The sequence below is a fragment of the Ovis canadensis genome, chromosome 10 (genome assembly GCF_042477335.2).
Source record: "Ovis canadensis isolate MfBH-ARS-UI-01 breed Bighorn chromosome 10, ARS-UI_OviCan_v2, whole genome shotgun sequence".
Taxonomy (NCBI): Eukaryota; Metazoa; Chordata; class Mammalia; order Artiodactyla; family Bovidae; genus Ovis; species Ovis canadensis.
Genome location: NC_091254.1, coordinates 60,830,589 through 60,852,500, shown reverse-complemented (window position 1 = coordinate 60,852,500; position 21,912 = coordinate 60,830,589). Strand labels below are relative to the sequence as shown.

Sequence of the window (21,912 nt, the reverse complement as noted above, 5' to 3'; positions counted from 1 at the left end):
TGCCTACATCAAGGGGAAAGGCAGGTTGGTTCTAGGACCTTTTTAAAATAAATATATCAAAACAAGCATCAAAATTAGAAAATTTCTTGTATCTGTTAGTAAGTGATAACACTATTTTTAGTCCTTTAAATTCCTCTTCTAGATAATACGTGACCTTAGCAATTAAATAGCTAGATCTCTCTCTCTCTCTCTCTCTCTCTCTCTCTCTCTCTTTCTCTCTCTCTCTCACACACACACACACACACACACTCACTCCAGTGCACTCTCATACACACAAGTATGCATATACTTCAGCTCATAAGAAACTTCATTAACTTACTACTACTACAGGTTGAATTTGTTAAATATATATATATATTCTTTTATTTTGGAAAAATATCGAAATACTTATTTGTCTAACTTTCTACTGAGGTATAATTTCACAGTTTCTCTACATTTGCTATACCAGTGGAATGTAAATGTTGATGATTAAGTTATTTTGACATGAACCATTTTGATGCTTTGAAAAAAACTCACCACAAAGCATTGGATGGTATTTTTTTTATTAATTGGATAAATGAATTGTGAGATGTGTGATTGCATGATGATGTGCTCATTTAGTTGTTGCTTTTTGCTTTTACTAATCTCTGTCATATTGGATTTATAAATGGAATGGAGTGACCTTTGAAACTGTGATGGAAATGAAGAGATAAACACAACTTGAAAGGACAAACCAATTAATATCAATGTGTTTGTTACACATACATGAGGAATTTTAATCCTTTGCTCTCTACAGTAAATTTGTGATTTATTTGTAGAGAAAAGAAATACACTTTCAGATAGTTAAGAATTTAACCTTATTTTTCATAAAATATATTATTTTCTATAATATCATTATATATAACACAGAATTAACTAGTTTTTAGTGCATGAAAAGTTGATATTACCTTGAAAAATTGACAATATCCCCTCTTAGTAAAAAGATTAAATAGGTACACACATACTGAAGTATGCACACATCCTAAGCATCCATCTAATATCATATTATATATTTTAAATAAATGCAATGTAGTCTTGATTGTAATTAATCTTTAAATAGATCTCTCTTTTGTAAATTTAGGCTTATAATCTTCTGCCAGTGTCCATAGGTTGCTTTATAAATATATCCTGATTTAGGAATCATAAATAAAGCATTTATTATTTTAACCTGTTGACTTGTAATGGTCAGAATTTTTTTTTTCAAGATCAATAATATACTTGATAACATTTTTAAAATAAAATCTGAATGGCCATTTATACTTTCTTTTTACCTCATGCATTCTTTTTTTTCCTTCCCTCTTTTTGCCTAATTGGGCCTATTAAGAAAAAGAAAAAGCAAGCCAGTTCTGCTGTGAATTTTAGAACACTTGTACATTCACCCCCTTTAATGGCTTAATTATAGAATATAATCAATTTAATATACAGGTTTTGAAATATTGCCATTGATGCACAACAAGGCAAAAAGTAATACAAGCTTGACATTTTAAAACACCAGCACTGAAAGACTTCACTTCTAATTGATTTTTAAAAGAGTTCCCTGGAAAAGCGAGCTCAGAAATGTTTATAACAGCTTTGGCAATGTTCCAAAATGTTTACCACAAAGTGTAACTCAGCAGTTTCTAAGTTCTCCCATCAACTAAGAAAGATGTGTTCCATAATTGGCTTAATCTATGTTGATATTGAACCTGCAACAGAAATGTCTTTTTCTTTTTTAAAAGACATAAATTCTCAAAATAGTTGAAAATGAAAAGTGTTTTTACTTTAGCAAAACCTGAGAGAAATTGTTAAGACATGGATAAGCAAAAAAATATTTATCTTTTACATTTTTTCTGGAAAAAAATATTTTCTTCTCCCTCATTTAAAAAAAATCTATTGATCCTCAAAGTTTGTTTGGTAAAATTAACAGAAAGATGATTTTTCCCTCCTTGTGGTTGATTGTAGATGTGAAAAACTTCCTTTGACAGCCAAAAAAATTGATGGACATGGTATCCATTCTATTTTAACAAGCAAGCAGCCCAAAATATGAGTAGCATTGACCACAAGCAATTACTTTAAAAGGCTATTGCTAAATATTTCAGGAAAAATGATTCCATTGACTAGTTGTTTGTCAGTTCCTGTATGTTTCTTTATTGATTGCTTTTGGATATATGGCACTGTGATTGAAAATGTTGCTAGTAATATCTTCTCTTTATAGTACCAAACCTACTTCCTGTGATTGATGAGATAAATTTATGCAGAAGTGCATATACAAGTTTATTTAGATCACTGCTTTCTAATGATATTAATTTTGTCATGAGGTATTTTTTTAAACTAAGTCATAGTAGTAGACAACTTTGTAACTATTTTATTCTTCTAAGTCTTCAATTATTGTGTGTTATTTTCTGTTTTGTATTTCAGCATAATATTGTGATATTTCAAAGTACAGTCTGCCAAATGGGTCATTTATTTGTAAAAGTTTCTTTTTAAAATGAAGACTGTAACATAATTGCATAACATTTACTTATTCTCCCAAGAATCTAGAGTGATTTGTGGCTTGAAATTTCCATATCATAGACTTATATAGTGCAGGCAGTTTTACATGTAGTCAATAACCAGAGATTCTGATTAGTAGGCTATAAATCACTAAAGTTGAGAAATAAAGGTGACAAAAGCAATGAGTAGAAAAGAAACAAATTGATAAAAACAGGTAAGGAAGTCATTCAGTAGACAATCTTACCTAATTTGTCAAAATTATTGATGACCTAAGAAATAGATTTGCAAGACAGTGTTGTCCCTCAGTACCAAAATCACGTCAGTTTATCTCCAAATTTGAACTATAAAACTGTATTAAAAACAAACAAATGTCACATACTCTGTCACACACACACACACACACACACACACACACACACACACACATATATGTTTTACACTATTCGGAACTCATTCCTTGTCAGTTTAGATTAAAGCAAAACAAAACCAAAAAACATCCCTCATGTAATGGAGTTCGACATCATTTTTGTTTTCTTAAAGCCACAGATAATTTCACATTATAGTCATATTTAACCTCAAATTCTAAGTTTTTGTCTATACCTAATTTTCATGCCTATAGCTTTCTATTGATATGCCAGTCTCTTTTTCTCTCAGTCCTAAAACTGCACCAAACTTTGTTAGTAACAGATAGTATTTACTGCTGCCTCCTCAAAAGATGTCATTGGCAGGGATGGAGGCAGAGAGAGAGAGACGATAAGAGAGAAAGTGTGTGTGTGTGTGAGAGAGAGAGAGAGAGAAAGAACATTTAAGTGAAAACTTAGAGGCAACACAACTTTGTGTTTAGTGTTGAGATCACAATATCTGGTGCCTAACTGCCTGGGTGTAAAGTATTGCTCTGTTCTTTCTGTTCTTCATGTGACTTTTTGGAATCTTAGCATTTTTGTATCTCAGTTTCTCATCTGTATTATAACTATAATAATTAAAAATATTTCATAAGACTCAGGGATTATTTGGGTTAAATTGTTAACAGTTATTAAACACAGTGTGACACATTGTAAGCACTAAAGTCTATTAGAAAACAGAAATAACATAATAAAGTGCTTGTACACATGTATACACACATACATACAAATAATTTTTAAAATGTTGGGAGTTACTAATATTTCTAATGTCTTGGCATTATTTGAAACCCTCTTTCCTCCTCTACATGCCTTCAACATTCCTCACTTATCACTAGTTGATCCTGATTGAATATATCCAAAGGGTGTTTATTGACTATTTGGAGCAATCTGAAGCTAGTGTTATGTTCAGGAAATATATTATCATATTGCCCCACCAGTAAAAAGCACATTCAGATAGGAAGAACGAAGTTGTCAGTTATTTCATAGGCATTTTTTTTTTTTTAGAAATCAATAATCAGCCTGTAAACTTTTAATTGAAAAGTTTTGCTCGTTTTATCAGACAAAATATATACTCCAACTTTAAAAACAGACATTACTTTATTCAGTGCACATAAGACTTCCTTTAATTAGCCCCTAATAAGCTTGGTTTAACTGGGATTTACGGAAGAACAGTGGTCATTAACATTAGGCAGATTAAGTCTATGTTAATTACTATTGATAGATAAAATAACGTGCAAAAGTGGTTTAAATTGTTCCTATACTTATGAATTGAAAATAAGTTTGAAGCTTTTAAATGGAAGCTATATTTTATTTATAATTTAAATTGAATATTGACTCTACATGTAGACATAGCAATAAGACACATGATTTCATGGTTTAAATTTTATAGTTTCTTTATGTGTACCATGAATAAGGAATTATATTAAAATATATCATTTTAGAATATTTCCTAAGATTTAATGTGTAGATATTTTCACATTTACCTCTTTGATTTATGGTATGTGATTTTAGTTGGAAACAAATGCTTATCTTAATTATAATTAATTTCAAAAAAATTTCTGTTTTAGTAATTGATAGATGCAAATGTTTTCTTCTATTTTGAGAGGAATTTTTGAATTGTGGTATTTGTATACTAATGTTGTCTTTTCTTGTTTATTGCTCTCACTGGTGTATCACATTTAGAGTTTATAATAATTCACATTCAAGTCATGTCTGACTCTTTGCAACCCAATGGACTGTAGCCTGCCAGGCTTTTCTGTCCATGGGATTCTCCAGGCAAGAATGGCTGGAATTGGTAGCCATTCCCTTTTCCAGGGGAATCTTCCCAATCCAGGGATCAAACCTGGGTCTCCCACATTGCAGGCAGATTGTTTACCATCTAAACCACCAGGGAAGTGCAATATCTGAAGTTTACCTAGTTTTTTTTCTTCTTCTTCCCTCCATGTGTCAGTTCTTAGACTTATATCAAGAGAAATATTCCTCAGGATTCCAGAAATAGTTTCTGTGTCACTCATTTCCACCTCCACTTCCTTGGAACTGCTTTTGTAGTATTATATATATATATATATATATATATATATATATATATATATATATAATATAATATAAATGCATGGAAAATATCTATACATATATTTAATGTTATTCAAAGCAGATCAACCACCTATATAATTTTCTTGGTTTTCATTCTATAGAAAATTGTGCAATAAACTAATTAAATTTTATAGACGGAGTTAACATTGTATCCTCTGCTCTAAATGATTTGGAGTGCCCTCTTCTATTTAAGGGTTGGTCAGGATGCATATCCTCTCCTCTGGAGAACCCCCTGCTGCAATGTTCTCCAAGTCTGCCAGTGAGAGCCAGTCAGACTGGTCCCTCACAGACGCAGGGATCCAACACTCATACATGAGTGGCTTTGGAGCCATGTGCACAGCTGGTGTGCCTGGGTGTGTGTGTTTGCTTCTGCAGCCAAGAGTGTCCTGAGCAGGAGCCTGCTTTTATAGGCAGCTCGGTGGTTTCAGAGGGCTTCCCAGGTGGCTCTAGTGGTAAAGAGCTTGCCTGTCAATTCAGGAGACATAAGAGACACCGGTTTGATCCCTTGATTGGGAAGATTCCCTGGAGGAGAAAATGGCAACTCACACTGGTATTCTTACCTGGAGAATCCCATGGACAGAGGAGCCTTTCAAGTGATAGTCCATAGGGTCACAAAGAGTCGGACATGACTGAAGCAACTGAACCATACCACACACACTTCTAACTAAGGGCTTCTCTGGTGTCTCAGATGGTAAAGAATCCGCCTGCAATGCAAAAGACCCAGGTTCAATCCCTGGTCAGGAAGCTCCCCTGATGAAGGAAATAGCAACCCATGCCAGTATTATCGTCTGGGAAATCCTATGGACACAGGAACCCAGTGGGCTACCGTTCATATGGCTGCAAAGAGTCAGATATGACTGAGCAACTAAGTAGGCACGCATGCTTCTATTTGAAATTCATACCAAGAATTTTAGTATTCCTCCCCAGAGAAATGAATTGCAAATTAATACAGTTTTATGGCCCAACATGGACTCTACAACTTTGGTCAGTCTTCCTCAAATTTAGAAAATAGCAACCTTTTAAAACTTTGTTTAAGCCACATGCTAAATTGTGGAAAATCTGAAATCATTCTTAACGTAGCTCCCTGCCACTGTCTTGCATCTGCTTTCTTATGTAATACATCACTATATCTGTTTATTCTTCCTCCAGTCCTTACTTAGGATTCATTTTCCTCTTCATATTGCTTGTGGGGCAACCCACACTAGCACCCCCCACATAGGCCACTACAATGACCCTTAATCTAGTCTTCCTGATTTCACTCTTTATCTTTTATCATCTTTTCTCATCATAAAAGTTGGGCTTCCCAGGTGGCTCAGAGGTAAAGAATCCTCCCGCTAAGCAGAAAGTTTGGGTTCTATCTCCAGGTTGGGAAGATCCTCTGGAGGAGGAAATGGCAACCCACCCAAGTATTCTTGCCTGGAAAATACTATGGACAGAGGAACCTGGTAGGCTACAGTCCATGAGATCGCAAAAGAGTTGACATGACTTAGCAACTGAACAATCATAACTCATTGTTGTTAATAACAGGTACTGTGATGACTGTCAATCATGAATTGATTCATAAAATTTGTCTTTTAAAAATTTTCATTGGCTTTTTATTTTCCTTAGAGTAAAGCTCAGCTTTCTTCTAGTGGCCTGAAAGACCCTGCATCATAAAGAATGTATTCAGATTCTCCTCTCAAATCCCTTCTGAGTTATTCTTCCTGCTTCATCTTCTCTACACACTGGCTTTTCTTCAATTATGTAACATACACATTCTCCTTCCCCAGCACTGGCCGGTGGGACCGTCTTCAGTTTGTTCGTGACTTCTATTCATTTTCCAGTCGCTACTTAAATGTCCTTCCCTGCATGCTAAATTTAAGTCAGTTCTCCAACTCTGCCCTCAAGTCATTCCATTTCATACCACCCTGGTCCTTCTGTAAGCGCTTTGAGGAGTTCATAAAATCTTCATTTGTGAGTCTGTTTGTTTCATGTCCATCCAGATCCATGAGCCTACCAGCTTCCTGAGGGCACAGCTAGCTTGGCTGCACTGACTGGCACATGCTGTCAATATATGGTTGTTCCATAAATTTTCCAAGAGGAAAATTATGGGACATTGAAGCTAAAAGACTGGAGCTAGCATTTGATATACAAAACCTCTGAGTATGGGGAGCAGGAAGTAGTGAATTGGAGCTGGCTCACAGATTTAATTGTCAGATTGTCAAAAATTTTGTAAGCTCATTGATAAAAAAGTCATTATTAAAGTTTAAAAGTATACAAATACATAAATAAATAAAACAATGTTATTAAATACTCGAGCCTTAAAAAATAAGAAACCTCCTGAATGAATGTTTAATGATTGAGAGTTAGGCAAGAATAACTTTTTATACATATCCTTGTTACTGCTCGCTTTTTCTTTATTCAAGGAATTGCTTTACATTCTAATAGAATATTTCCTCCATTTTAGAGACAGGTTCAAGTTGCATTTTGTTCAATATCGGCATTCTAGGGTTTTATTATGGAAAGTTTTTATTCTCATTTTCAAATCTGCCTTTTTATTTTCATTTAGTCTGAGACATAAAATGTTAATATTATTGGCATTTCCATTTTACAGATGAGTAAACTGAATCTCAGAGGAGATCATTTCTTGCCTGACATTTTGTGACTTTTAAGATGGTATAACCGGAGGTAGGGTCTTTATTCTAGGTTATCAAGATAGGTAAAAGAAGGTTCATTCATTTTAAGAAATATTAAATTAGAAATTCAGAAACATGATTTCCAGTTTAGTTTTTCCAGTACCTATCTCAAGTGACTTTGAAGACAATGTAACCTCTATGCATCTTACTTTACTAAGTTTGATTAATCACTGGGCTCACAATGAAAAGTTTTCCATTTATGTTCTCTGATCACATAATGTAATATAACATAAGTAAATGGTGTCTATGAATCATCAAAATCAACTTCCATATTATGGAGAAAGGAGGTAGGAGTGCAATTCTGAAACAAAATATATTAAAGCATTTAAATTTTTGTGGACATAACTAATCAATTATGGAGAATTTGAAAATACAATTTGAGTGGGTATCCTACCAAATTTATTATTTATCACTATCATTTTTTACCCTTGTCAAACAAATTGCCCCAAAAATATATTAAAAAGATCATTTGTGACTCTATATCCTTTTTAATGGCTATCTTTTAATGCATCCTCACACAATTGTCCCTCAAATAATATGTTTTTGCTACATTTGAACTGTTTTACACGATATGTTTCTTGTATTATACTATAAACTCTTTGTGGCAAAGACCTTGTCTTTTTATATGCTCTATAAAGCACCATGCATACCTAGGGAATTTTATGAATAATAATAAAAAGGAGGCAAAAAAGCTTTCATCAGCAGTGTTTTATTTTGCATGTGAATTTAGGGATGAATTCATGCTATTGTCCATATTTCTGGAGAAACAGCTCCTTATATTACAAATGTGGACTATGCTATGAAGAAAGCATGTGATATTAAATCTGAAAATTTACATTGCTAGTATAGGAAAAATAAATGAAGCAATACAATTTGCTTTTTTCTGTCTGTTATAAAAATATTGCCAAGTCTGGCATGTGGTTCATAAAATCAAACATTTTCTAACACAGCTGTGTATGAGGAAATGAAATACTGCAGGTATAAGAAACCACCTGTTTGCCAGAACAGGAGTTTCAAAAAAAGATAAACAGCAGAATTTTATGAGTCCCCGTTGAAGGTCTGTTCTACTGTTAACACTAAATCCTTAACTTTTGTTATCAAACCAATGTTTTACATGTGAATTGAAAGCTGAATAAACCCCTGGATGATTCGCTAAAACACCACTGGTTTTTCTGTTCAGTGTATGAGATGATATTGAATACAACTGTCAAAGATAATTTCACAACCAATCCAGTTTTAAATGCCCAAATTTGAACAAAACACAAATTCCTGTTTATTCGGCATGGTCTTTTTTCCCTCCTTTATCTTAGTTGCAAAACTCTCATGAACTTGACAGTGTTCTCCCTTGGTGAAGAGAAAGTCTGAAATATGCCATAAATCATAGTGAGCTACTAGAGAAATTCAAATTGCTGTAAGCACAAGTGCCGAGGGACTGCTTATGTACTGCCTGAGCCATAATGCAACGTTCACAACGAGATCATTGCATCATAATCTTATTCTCGCTGTGATTTGCTTTGTGTGTAGGAAGCTCAGATGTCAGATGGAGAGAGAGAAGAAAGTGATTGTCAGGTTAGATTTCTCTCCTATTTCACATTAAACAAATGATCAAAAAAACACATCAACCTGGATTAAATGTTTCAGAAATTAAAAACTTCTCCAAAGTTTTCTTTGTATAGGACCTGTCTTGATGTGTTTCATACAGATAGGCTTAGCACCAGAATTTCTAGGGACAGTCGAGAGGCCTTTTAATATATTTTTGTTTCTTGCTGACAGTGTTATCAAATAATCAATATATTCACAACATAACCATCCAGCTTAATGAAGGGATCTATCAAACAAAATTCAAGAATATTTCTAATCAATATAAAATACTCATATTTGAAAAAATCTTGAAAAATTGCACTTATATCCAATTGTCTTTGTGTTACAGACTGACTTTTCACCAGTGCGTACACATGCTGATGTACATACACATGTATGTTTCTGTGACTGCCATGGGTGATATGTATTTAAGACAGTGTTAGGCAACTATGAGATGCTTTTGAGTTAGTTCTTAAATACAGTAGCATCCAATGACTAAAAATTTTAAAAATGAAAATAATCTTTGCCACATCTTTAATTTCTATAAGGAGATATAAAAAGGCATGACCTTGAGTAAAATAGTCAAAATGACACTGTCATCACTTTTATATTCAGGACAGTAGAATACTAATGCAAAACAACTTAGAATATAATTTCTGCAAGCCTCTATAAAATGACAAATATCCCTGCTTTGTTGGTTGCTCTCATTTAATAATTGAGCAAATAAGTATTATCATCTCTTTCTATTTAGTGGTTAAAAATCGTTTTGTCTTTTAGTCGCAAAGTCATGTCCACCTCTTTTGTGACTGCTTGGACTGACTGCAGACTGCCAGTCTCTTCTGTCTATGGGATTTTCCAGGCAAGAATATGGGAGTGGGTTGCCATTTTCTTCTCCAGGGGATCCTCCTGACCCAGGGATCTAATCCAAGTCGCCTACATTGGCAGACAGATTCTTACCACTGAGCCACCAGGGTTAAAAATGGTTTAGAGACTCATAACTTAACATTATGCTGTCCAAACTCCATCTCTTAAGCTTGGAAATTTTAGGAAGACAATCATATCAACTGCAATACAGGACATTTTTCTCTTTGATCAGGATAGTTTTGCCACTTATTTTTATTTTATATTTTGGTAGTGCATCTGAATGAATTTCCCAATCTTTGAAAACAAATTGAATACTGGTTTCTTACCTTTGGATTTAAGCAGAATATGTCTCTTACTTCTCTCTCATTCATAATATTCTCTAAGGGCATATTGAGGTATATTAATCAAGATAAAAATGTTTCCTTATTTTACTAACTTAGTAATGAGAATGGATTTTTAATAATGTGAATTTTTCTATCAAGATAAAAAAACAATTTCTGAAGATCTCAGTTTACTACTTGTGTTTACTAAAACTGTAGCTAATATTACATAAATTTATTTCAGTCTTCAAACTAGAATGAAGGACATTGTTTCTTATTATTTCTAATTTTTAGTCTACATTGTTCTCATCCAAGGATTGGACGCATAATAATCTACTTCATAGTTCAGTTCAGTTCAGTCACTCAGTCCTGTCCAACTCTTTGTGACCCCTTGGACTACAGCACACCAGGCTTCCCTGTGCATCACCAACTCCAGGAGCTTGCTCAAACTCATGCCCATCAAGTCGGTGATGCCATCCAACCATCTCATTTCTGTCGTCCCCTTCTCCTCCTGCCCTCAATCTTCCCCAGCATCAGGGTCTTTTCCAATGAGTCAGTTCTTCACATGAGGTGGCCAAAGAATTGGAGTTTCAGCTTCAGCATCAGTCCTTCCAGTGAATATTCAGGCCTGATTTCCTTTAGGATTAACAGGTTAGATCTCTGTGCAGTCCAAGGGACTCTCAAGTCTTCTCCAACACCGGAGTTCCAAAGCAGCAATTCTTCGGTGCTCAGCTTTCATTATGGTCCAACTCTCACATCCATACATGAGTACTGGAAAAATGATAGCTTTGACAATATGGACCTTTGTGGCTTAGAATAAACTCTATTATAGTATTGTTGCTTAACATCTCTGTTATAAAATGTTACCTGCTTTAAAGAAAGGACTATTTTCTCCTTTCAAGTTTAAAATAAAGCTTTAAAAAACTAAATTTTTTATTTTTTGTCTAAATTTGCATGTGGATTATAATTTCTTTCATATCTTCCTTAATTATAGTGTATTCTTAAAGACAGATATGGTTACAGCCCCAACCTTTGTACCTTTATATCCCCAAACTATGCTTTTACATTCCTTGGTGTGTATTCCCTATCGACCATGAATCTAAAGGCTCTTGTTTTCCTAGTGGTATAGATTACTAAATAATCACTGTTAAAAAAAAATAGAATGAATTTGGCATACTCAAGCTCATGCATTTTCCTTTTGAAGAACCACTTTGCTTAGTTCTCATTGATTATAGAATAATTAAATTTAAGTTAAATTAAGGAACAAATATACCATATTCTTCATCTGAAATATTATTTACTATTTAACTAAGACATTAAAATTAATATTTTAATTGATCTATTTTTATTTAAAGACCTGAGAATAAAGTTTATTTTTAAGAATCTTCCAGTTGCTATATGGTAATAAATGTTATCTTTAAGTCTAACTTGGAGTGGAAATGTCACCTGGGTGCATTTATTCTATAAAATCAGAAGTTCTGAATTAGCACCCTCTTTCTTTGAATATCACCTTGTTAGTGAGGTCAAAATATTCCATTTTTTTCTAAACAAATATAATGTTATCTGGTTAAGAGCTTAAATGGGTGAAATAAATTTTAATGTAAAAACTTTTGAAACTGATATGTTTTATGTAAATGCTAGATGCATACATGATATCAGCTAGTCATATTATTCAGGAGAAATATTTTCCTGGAGTGTATATAGAACTGGTTTGCAAGTGACTCTATTCTCAGTTGAGTATTACCTCTCTTAAGGATAAATTCATGATTGTATCTTACCCATAAAATAAACCTATTACAAATACATCTATTTCCTTTTGAAGAAAGGAAATACATCTATTAAAAATACATTAGTTATTTCTGATTCATTATAGAAATCTTTCCCATGAATGTGGAAATTAAGAGACTGTCATGATGTGGAGTTAATGCTTCATTTAATAGTTCTGGGCATCAGAGTCTTTATTTCTAAAATGAGGGAACAGATGCAATACTTTTCAAAATTTCTGATTTAAAAAGTCTTTAGTTTTATATGACCCATGTTCCTTTGAAATAACACACCTGACAAGCTCTGTTAATTTTGTTGGCATCTTATTTATCATGTTTAAACTTCCCTGGTGGCTCAGAGGTTAAAGCATCTGCCTCCAATGCGGGAGACCTGGGTTCGATCCCTGGGTCGGGAAGATCCCCTGGAGATGGAAATGGCAACCCATTCCAATAGTCTTGCCTGGAGAATCCCATGGATGGAGGAGCCTGGTAGGCTACAGTCCATGGGGTCGCAAAGAGTCAAACACGACTGAGCAACTTCACCTTTACCTGAAATAGGGCTATATATGTTACTGCTGGTAAAAAAAAATAATAATAATATTTGTATATACTTAGTAAAATAAGTTTACCATGAGTATTTTTTCAAGAGTAATATTTTATCAAAATATTTTTTTCTGGAAGAATTAAAACACCAGTGACCAAAACTTCAAGAGATGAATCCTATTCATATTTGATGATAATTGAAATTAAAGCTGGTTTTTAAAGTCAGGTATACTTTAGTGCAGTATTTTTTTTATAGACTTTTTTTTTCTCAAGTAACATTTATGTCAGAAATGCATTTATTTGAGGCACTTAGAAAAACTATTCAGTATTTTAGAATTACATTGGTTAGTAATTGTACAACCTAAATCACTTATATTAAGATAAGCATATAAGGTGTTATGTTTTATACAAAGCAGTAATGAACTTGTACAGTTGAATTTAAAATAGGAATTTTTAATATCGAATAGAAGACATGCAAAGTAAGGATTAAATTATCACATTGTGAAAAAGTTATGCAGGTGAACACTTTGTTTTTACGAGTATAAAGTATGGTCTGAATAAATCTATGAAAAGCCCTTTTTTAAGTGCAATTATTTGCTATAATGTGTAATTTTTCCTACCCCTTATGTTTATTTTAATTTTAATGTGAAAGAAATGATCATCTCATTTTCTTTGAAAGTGGTATAAAGGTAAAACCACAAACCTCTTGAAAGAATTCCTTTGTTCTAAATCACATGAATGTTGTTGGAACAAAATTTTGCCACCTGCCAGAGGCTTTAAAAACTAAATCAAAAGGCTCACTGCTTCAAAATACTCAAACTAAAGGTAGGCTTCTAGATAAAAATGTAATGACTAGATCATTCTCATCATGCATTTATTATTGTGCAGCAGAATTGATGGTTCTTTTGCTACCTTTCAATAGGAAATAATTTATAAATGAAAATATTTAAAGCATGAATAGTTATTCTTTCATTGTAGCTGAAAAATTGAATTGGGTTATGAAATTTAGGGTGTCTCCTTATGTTAGTATTAAAACTTTCCAAAAGGAAAAAGAGGAATAAAGGTGAAGTATTTCTAACACTAGTTAAAACAATTCAGTGTTAGCATGCTTCATTAACTGTTTGCATACAAGACAAAAGTGCTTTCTGATGAAGTGGAAATCCAACTTGGGACCAATTTTCCACAACATAAATTCAACACTCATTCTACCTCTTGATACCTTTGTATTCACACTATCAAGAAGGTTTTTCATATCTATCATATCAGTAACCATTTAAATACTCCTATTGTAAAGTCTCAAATCCTTGGAAATATTTCCAGTGTAGAGCATTTTCTGAGAATAAATTTCAGGTTAACACTTACTATTTTTAAAATAAATGTGAATTAATGCCACTGGCTCTATCAAACTGGTTTAGTAAGAATTAATTCTTACCATGTAAGAAACTTGATAAATAGTATTAATATGGACAGCTTAAACAAAATCTTGGTTACTTTCTATTTTAAAAATAATTTTTATTGACAGTTACATTCAAGTTTATTCTGTCTGTATATATATATATAATATGTATCAAAATACCTATAATGTATCAAGCATTATTAGAAATTTCATCATCCTATAGAATATAATTTATTTTGATATCACATGAAGAGTTAGCACCTCTGTAAACTAGACTGATACTGGGAGGGATTGGGGGCAGGAGGAGAAGGGGACGACAGAGGATGAGATGGCTGGATGGCATCACTGACTCGATGGATGTGAGTTTGAGTGAACTCCGTGAGTTGGTGATGGACAGGGAGGCCTGGCATGCTGCAATTCATGGGGTTGCAAAGAGTCGGACACGACTGAGCGACTGAACTGAACTGAAACTAGTAAAGGAAGTGAGTGCTAAATTGGAGGAATACCATTATCGATCATTGTATCTGAAAACGTACCCTCAGTGTTAGATATCGGACACAGTGAAGACATCCGCAGTCCCTATAGCACATACGTTCTTCAGTTTGGTACCTTGTATTATCTTCAACAGCAATGTTCAAAAATCACTTTCACTTACAGAAAATGAGAGTCTGAAAGACGACGTCTATCATCTTCCCTCCTCCATATTCTTTTCTGGACTTTGCATGGGGTAAAAATAGGACCTTGTAACTTGTTTTCTTTATTAATGAAAGTGTAATTTAGAGTTGGTGAAAACAGTGAATGAAATCTTAATTTTTCACAGTGTCATATAGCATCTGTCTCTTAATGCACTGTGAGCCAGCTTCTTTTTGTGGGGAAAATGTCTTTGATAAAAATTTGAGAATTTTATAAGAATACATATGGTATTATTTGGAAATTAATACATTTCTAGATATCTACACTATAAAATACATTTTAGTATATTTAATGTATTCAAAAGTTATGCTCAAATTTCCACTAAACCAAATGCTTTAATTCCTGGAGTTTTAATACATTTCTAATTACTAACCTTGTTGGGATTACAAAAAGAAAAATTATAGTCATCCTCAAATATTTTCTATGGCAATAAAAATGTCAAGTCTTGTTATTTTATTTACATCTTTCAAAAATGAACATCTTATTGCATTAAAAGCGTGCATGATTCAAACCAGGGTATATATTCCTAGTATGAAGACTATGTTGAAGTAGTAGAAGTTTAGTATTTTTAAAAAATGATTATTGATTCAGTGAACCAAATATTATTAAACATGTAAAACACTAGATTCTCTTAACATACAGGCATACTCATCTATGGAGTTTTCCTGAAATGTCTCATGTTAATCAGGACTTTTATCGAATCACGTTTTAAATTGGTCCACTACTTAGGTAACATTTTAATATAATGCATTTGATTAAAGTGAGTCACATCTCTAGTGGTTCTGAAATTCAAGCTGTTTTGCATAAATATCACTTCATACATGTCTATATTTATAGACCACTTTGCCAATCAAGGGTGAAACTAAATGAAATCAAAGGAAGTATTTCTGTTTACTATTTTGATTAAAATACTGGTAGGCAAAATAGTTCCTTTGAAAGTCCCTTTGTTTTGACTTATTAGCAGGATATGATGTTAAAGATGATAAGATAGTGCCTTTGATGTAGGAGGAGCTGAATTAGTGAACAGCTCCACTGCCATTTGACACCTGGCTTCTCTAAGGTGTGGACTTTTTTTTTTTTTTTTTTAAAGGGTGATAAAAACTGTATTTATTTTTTTTTTCTTTTTTTTTTTTTTAGTTTTAGTTTTTTATTTTTTAAATTTTAAAATCTTTAATTCTTACATGCATTCCCAAACATGAACCCCCCTCCCACCTCCCTCCCCATAACATCTTTCTGGGTCATCCCCATGCACCAGCCCCAAGCATGCTGCATCCTGCGTCAGACATAGACTGGCGATTCAATTCACATGATAGTATACATGTTAGAATGTCATTCTCCCAAATCATCCCACCCTCTCCCTCTCCCTCTGAGTCCAAAAGTCCGTTATACACTTCTGTGTCTCTTTCCCTGTCTTGCATACAGGGTCGTCATTGCCATCTTCCTAAATTCCATATATATGTGTTAGTATACTGTATTGGTGTTTTTCTTTCTGGCTTACTTCACTCTGTATAATCGGCTCCAGTTTCATCCATCTCATCAGAACTGATTCAAATGAATTCTTTTTAACGGCTGAGTAATACTCCATTGTGTATATGTACCACAGCTTTCTTATCCATTCATCTGCTGATGGACATCTAGGTTGTTTCCATGTCCTTGCTATTATAAACTGTGCTGCGATGAACATTGGGGTACATGTGTCTCTTTCAATTCTGGTTTCCTCGGTGTGTATGCCCAGAAGTGGGATTGCTGGGTCATAAGGTAGTTCTATTTGCAATTTTTTAAGGAATCTCCACACTGTTCTCCATAGTGGCTGTACTAGTTTGCATTCCCACCAACAGTGTAGTAAGGTGTGGACTTTTATTGGTTGCAATAACTTCTACTTAGAAATCAAGCTGGGGCAAAATATGTTTTTGTTTTTTTATTTTGGTTATATTACCTTGATTAATCTTAATTCCTAAATGGGCCCAAATGATTGGAAACTATAAAAATAAAATTCCTGCACTCAGATATTTTACTTTTCCAAAGTAGTGTTGTATAGTTTGGCCTCTCAAGAAATTGTCCATTCTTCTGAGTGAGTGGATAACAAAGCTGGTAGAGTTACAGTTGGCACTCCATCTTCAGTGGTTCTGTTTGGCCTATTGAATATCAAAGGTGTTAAGTTCCACTGTGGAAAGTTCAAGAATTCACCTTGTTTATTTGTCTTTTAGAACATTAATTTCATTTTATTTTACTCAATAACCAGTTGATTTGAACTCAGTAATCAGTTGATTTGATGTTCCTCAATTCAATAAGTGTTTTTATCATAACTATGCATTCAGGTTTTTGAGTATTGCTTGAAATATAAAATAAATTAAAAATTAACCAATTGGAAAATAAAATGTAAAAAATTCAATAAAGATTGTTAAATTACATGAATGTGTTTTATATTGCATTTTATATTCATTGAATATGGTAACATTAAACTTTATAAGTAGAATTTTCTAAAATATATTTATTACATCAGACAATTTTTGTGAACTTATCATATCGGCTCCCTCATAATCTGATATAACAGCTTAACTAGAAGACATATAATATCAACAGTTATATTCGACAATGATAGAAATATCAATATTTTCAAAGTTACTCTCACATTCTTTCAAACATACAAGTAGCCTTTCTTTCTCCTTTATAATAAACACAAAATGTTTGAAATTTTATTTACGCTGGACATAGTATATATCATGTATGCCACATATATCGGGTTTCCCTGGTGGCTCAGAGGTTAAAGAATCTGCCTGCAATTCGGGAGACCTGGGTTTGATCCCGGGTTGGGAAGATCCTCTGGAGAAGGAAATGGTAACCCACTCCAGTATTCTTGTCTGGAGAATCCCATGGACGGAGGAGCCTGATAGGCTACAGTCTACGGGGTCGCAAAGAGTCGGACACGACTGACCAAGCGACTTAACTAACTTAACTAACTATGCCACATATATAATTTAGTTTGATTAAAACAAACTTTGGGCTAATGTATTACTTACAACATATAAAGCACTTCCTTCAATAGGAAATGTATATAAAATATTAGCTGTTAGAACATTTATCCCGTTTATAATTGGCCAATATATAATGTTTTAAAAGTTGATATCTGTGTAAACCAGACACTATTCTATTTTAGACTTTGCATATAACAGGAAGGAGAATAAGTTATGCGCTTCCTAATAGGATGGAATTCTTCAGCTACACTATCGCAGGTTTAAAGAGAGGTGCTTTATTTTCCTAAAATAAACATTGAAAATGATGCCCAGTGCAGCCACTCAACGAACACATTTAACACTCACCAGGAGGGAGGTTTCGTGTGCTGAGCCCACTAAGTTTTAGATCTCAGAAGCGGCTTTACACCCTGTGGTGTAGGCACACTTCTTTTTGTGGAAAGTGTGCCTTTAAAATACTGCCCTCATACAGTGACTTTAAACCAGTGCGTTTGGAATTGTTTTTAGTCACTACACAGTATGATAAGCATTTTGCATTTTCCTGGAGTAATTTACCATTTGCACACAGGTTACAGTGGCAGAAATGAGGGGGTGGAGAGGGAATGTGTTTGGGACAAGTAATTTTGATTTAAATCCAATAAGTCAAAAATTATTTTCAATTTTTGCCAAAAAAAGCAACCATTGTGCCATGATAGCTACACTGACATATTTATGTACCCACATATTTAAAAAAACAGAAACAAAACTGAATCTTAGGTGGAAATATACTAAGTTAGCGAAGAGAAACTCATTTGAGTAGATGATATAAATGATTCACTGTGAATAAAAAGAAAGCATGTAAGAGAATAAAATATATTTTGCTGGTCAACTCGAAAACATTCAAAGAGTTTATTTTGGCATCATGGAAACACATTCTCAATGAAAACATTGTGCGTTGTGTTATTAACTCACAGCATATGATCTCCATTTCTGCCTCCCTAGATTTCTACCCCACCGGGATAGAAACAATGTAGACTCACACATTTATTATATTAATTAGAAATCACTACCTAATATAATTATTCTGGCAAGCACATGGTGAGTTCCGGAAATACTGACAGAATTTCTCCATTTAATTCTGGTGTTACAAAGATTTGCATGTCTAAAACTGCCTTGATTAGATATTGTTTTTGATGACTCCTCTCAGTGTTTGACTATATGCACATTAAGCATGAGGACTTTTAGCACGTCTGAAGTAACATCTGCTCTGTCTTTTTGTTGCTGGGTTCATGGTATAATTAGCTCTATATTTCACCAAATACAATTTTGCTCCCATGGAGGACAAAGCAGCATGAAGAAAACATAAATAATTGCAGATTAGAGAAACAGACGGCAAAGTGGGTGTAGATGGCTTTGATAAAAAAGGGTTAAGGAGAAGAGAAGGTCAGCTCATTATTAAGAAAAAAAGGAGGCAGTTAAAATTAGATAGGGTCTTTGTAATTAAAGAAAACACACACAGATTTTTCTTTTAACAGTGTTTCCTAGTAGGCCAAATAGTTTAGTGACTTGCAGTGTTGTAGTTTGTTTTGTACTTATTTAGGAAAACATGTTAAGAAATATGCATGTTTGGATACACAAAACAAAATTTAATTATTAGAGATGTTGGGAAGACATAGGAAGTTTTGTGTTGACTTTCCCAGAGTGTAAAACATTATTTTTTTTTTTTTTGATAGTACTACTTTTATACTCTCAGGTTAGCTCAGTGAAGCTGTGTAGGCTGATAATCCAATTTTACCATGCCATCAAATAACCATTAGTCAGCATATTTGCATGAACTAATAGTTATTCCTTCAAGTGAGATTCATGTTAAATTTGGGACTATTCACTGTATGAAATATCTGGCTAACTGTTTTTCATGGTCTAGCATTATACACATTATGTAACATAATATGTAATTTACACAGCATAAATAAAACAGACAAATGGTGTTATAGTATATTTTTGCAAATGCCAGCAAAGTTTGTTGTATATCTTTAAAAAATATGCTATAGGATTGGGGTTTGCATTAAACTTCATAGGTAAGAAATGTTATTTTCCTCACTTTTTACTTTTAGACTAGAAACTATGAAACATTTGGAAATGATACTAGGGTATCAACTTTATTCAGAGTAAGAAAAGTCTTTAAAAATATAGCAATAATGTTCTGTTATTGTTTGTTTAGAAGAAAGATGGATGAAGGAGATTCTGATCTAACAGATATTATCTGTTAGATATATCACCCAACAGTATAGAATAGGTGAAAATACAAAAACGTATTTCTTATTCCATTCTATTATGAAGCATAAAATTCATACAGTAAGTTAATGATTACAAGACTAATAAAAATGGAAAACCCAGAAAGCAAAACAAAGTTATGAATTACTTTGTAGTGTGATGTTGAAAGGCTTCCCTGTGGCTCAGCTGCTAAAGAATCCTCCTGCAAAGCGGGAGACTTGGGTTTGATCCCTGGGTTGGGAAGATACCCTAGAGAAGGGAAAGGATACCCACTCCAGTATTCTGGCCTGGAGAATTCCATGGACTGTATAGTCCATGGGGTCGCAAAGAGTCGGACACGACTGAGCGACACTTTCACTTTCTTTCATGATGTTGTTCAGCTCAGTTCAGTTCAGTTGCTCAGTCGTGCCTGACTCTTTGCAACCCCATGAATCACAGCACACCAGGCTTCCCTGTCCATCACCAACTCCCAGATTTCACTCAAACTCATGTCCATCGAGTCGGTGATGCCATCCAGCCATCTCATCCACTGTCCTCCCCTTCTCCTCCTGCCCCCAATCCCTCCCAGCATCAGAGTCTTTTCCAGTAAGTCAACTCTTCTCATGAGGTGGCCAAAGTACTGGAGTTTCAGCTTCAGCATCATTCCTTCCAAAGAACACCCAGGACTGATTTCCTTTAGAATGGATTAGTTGGATCTCCTTGCAGTCCAAGACTCTCAAGCGTCTTCTCCAACACCACAGTTCAAAAGCATCACTTCTTCGGTGCTCAGCTTTCTTCACAGTCCAACTCTCACATCTATACGTGACCACTGGAAAGACGATAACCTTGACTAGACCGATCTTTGTTGGCAAAGTAATGTCTCTGCTTTTTAATATGCTATCTAGCCTGGAGAATCCCAGGGATGGGGGAGCCTGGTGGGCTGCTGTCTATGGGGTCGCACAGAGTCAGACACGACTGAAGCGACTTAGCAGCAGCAGCAGCAGGTTGGTCATAATTTTCCTTCCAAGGAGTAAGTGTCTTAATTTTATGGCTGCAATCACCATCTGCAGTGATTTTGTAGAACTGTGTAAAAGAAACATATGTAATGCAACATAAATAATTGAAGAATAGTATATTCTTCCCATGATGTATTTTCTTGTTTACGAAAGGGAGATAGAATATTTCTGTTCTAGTGTTTTTTTGCCTAGATGGCAAGCTTGTCATATATTAACCACTCTGATAATGCCTGAGAGACTTTCTCATCTCCCTGTGGATTCCAGTTCTCACCATCTTGCCTCAGGCAGGCAAAAAGGTAAAAGAGCAGAGGTGTTTGTAAATAAACCATTTCCAGAAAAGTGCAGTGAGACAACACTATGTTATTGACCTACTGGTTCTTTGAACTGCCCTGCAGTAATACAAAGTATAAAGTAAATCCTACTTTGAACCATATGTGATTATTTAAATTGGATTTTACCTAGAATTATGGAATCTGAGTCAAAGGGACCATATCGTTCAGGTAGTTCAAGGCTTTTCAATCATAACGGCAATTTAGAATCTTCTGGGGATCTTTAAAAAATAACTGGACTTACTTCAAACCATCAAGATCATAATCTCTAAGAGTAGGATTCTGTGAATTGTGTATGTATGTATTTAAACTCCAGGTGATTCCTGTAAAAAGCTAGTTTTTAGAACTGCTGAATTCTAGTCTAATTAACTTTTTATAATTTGAGACCCCTTTACATGTGTTTGTCAATATAAAGGGAAAATTGCTAGCTACCTCACATCCATCTCATGATTCCGTCTGCAGAAACTTTGACTATTAGACAGTGTTCATGTAATTTATAATTTATATATATAATGACCATTTATATAATTTATATACAATGAC

The 21,912-nt window shown here is 34.0% G+C and overlaps 1 protein-coding gene and 1 long non-coding RNA gene across 4 annotated transcripts in view; both read left to right on the top strand.

Moving 5' to 3' along the window:
* The window catches only part of DACH1 (dachshund family transcription factor 1), a 495,552-nt gene that overhangs the window by 265,006 nt on the left and 208,634 nt on the right, over positions 1 to 21,912 (top strand). The gene's annotated exons all lie outside the window — the stretch shown is intronic.
* On the top strand, positions 14,583 to 18,537 carry LOC138446909 (uncharacterized). Its single transcript, XR_011259598.1, has 2 exons — positions 14,583 to 15,880; positions 16,668 to 18,537. It is a non-coding gene; the product is annotated as an uncharacterized lncRNA (long non-coding RNA).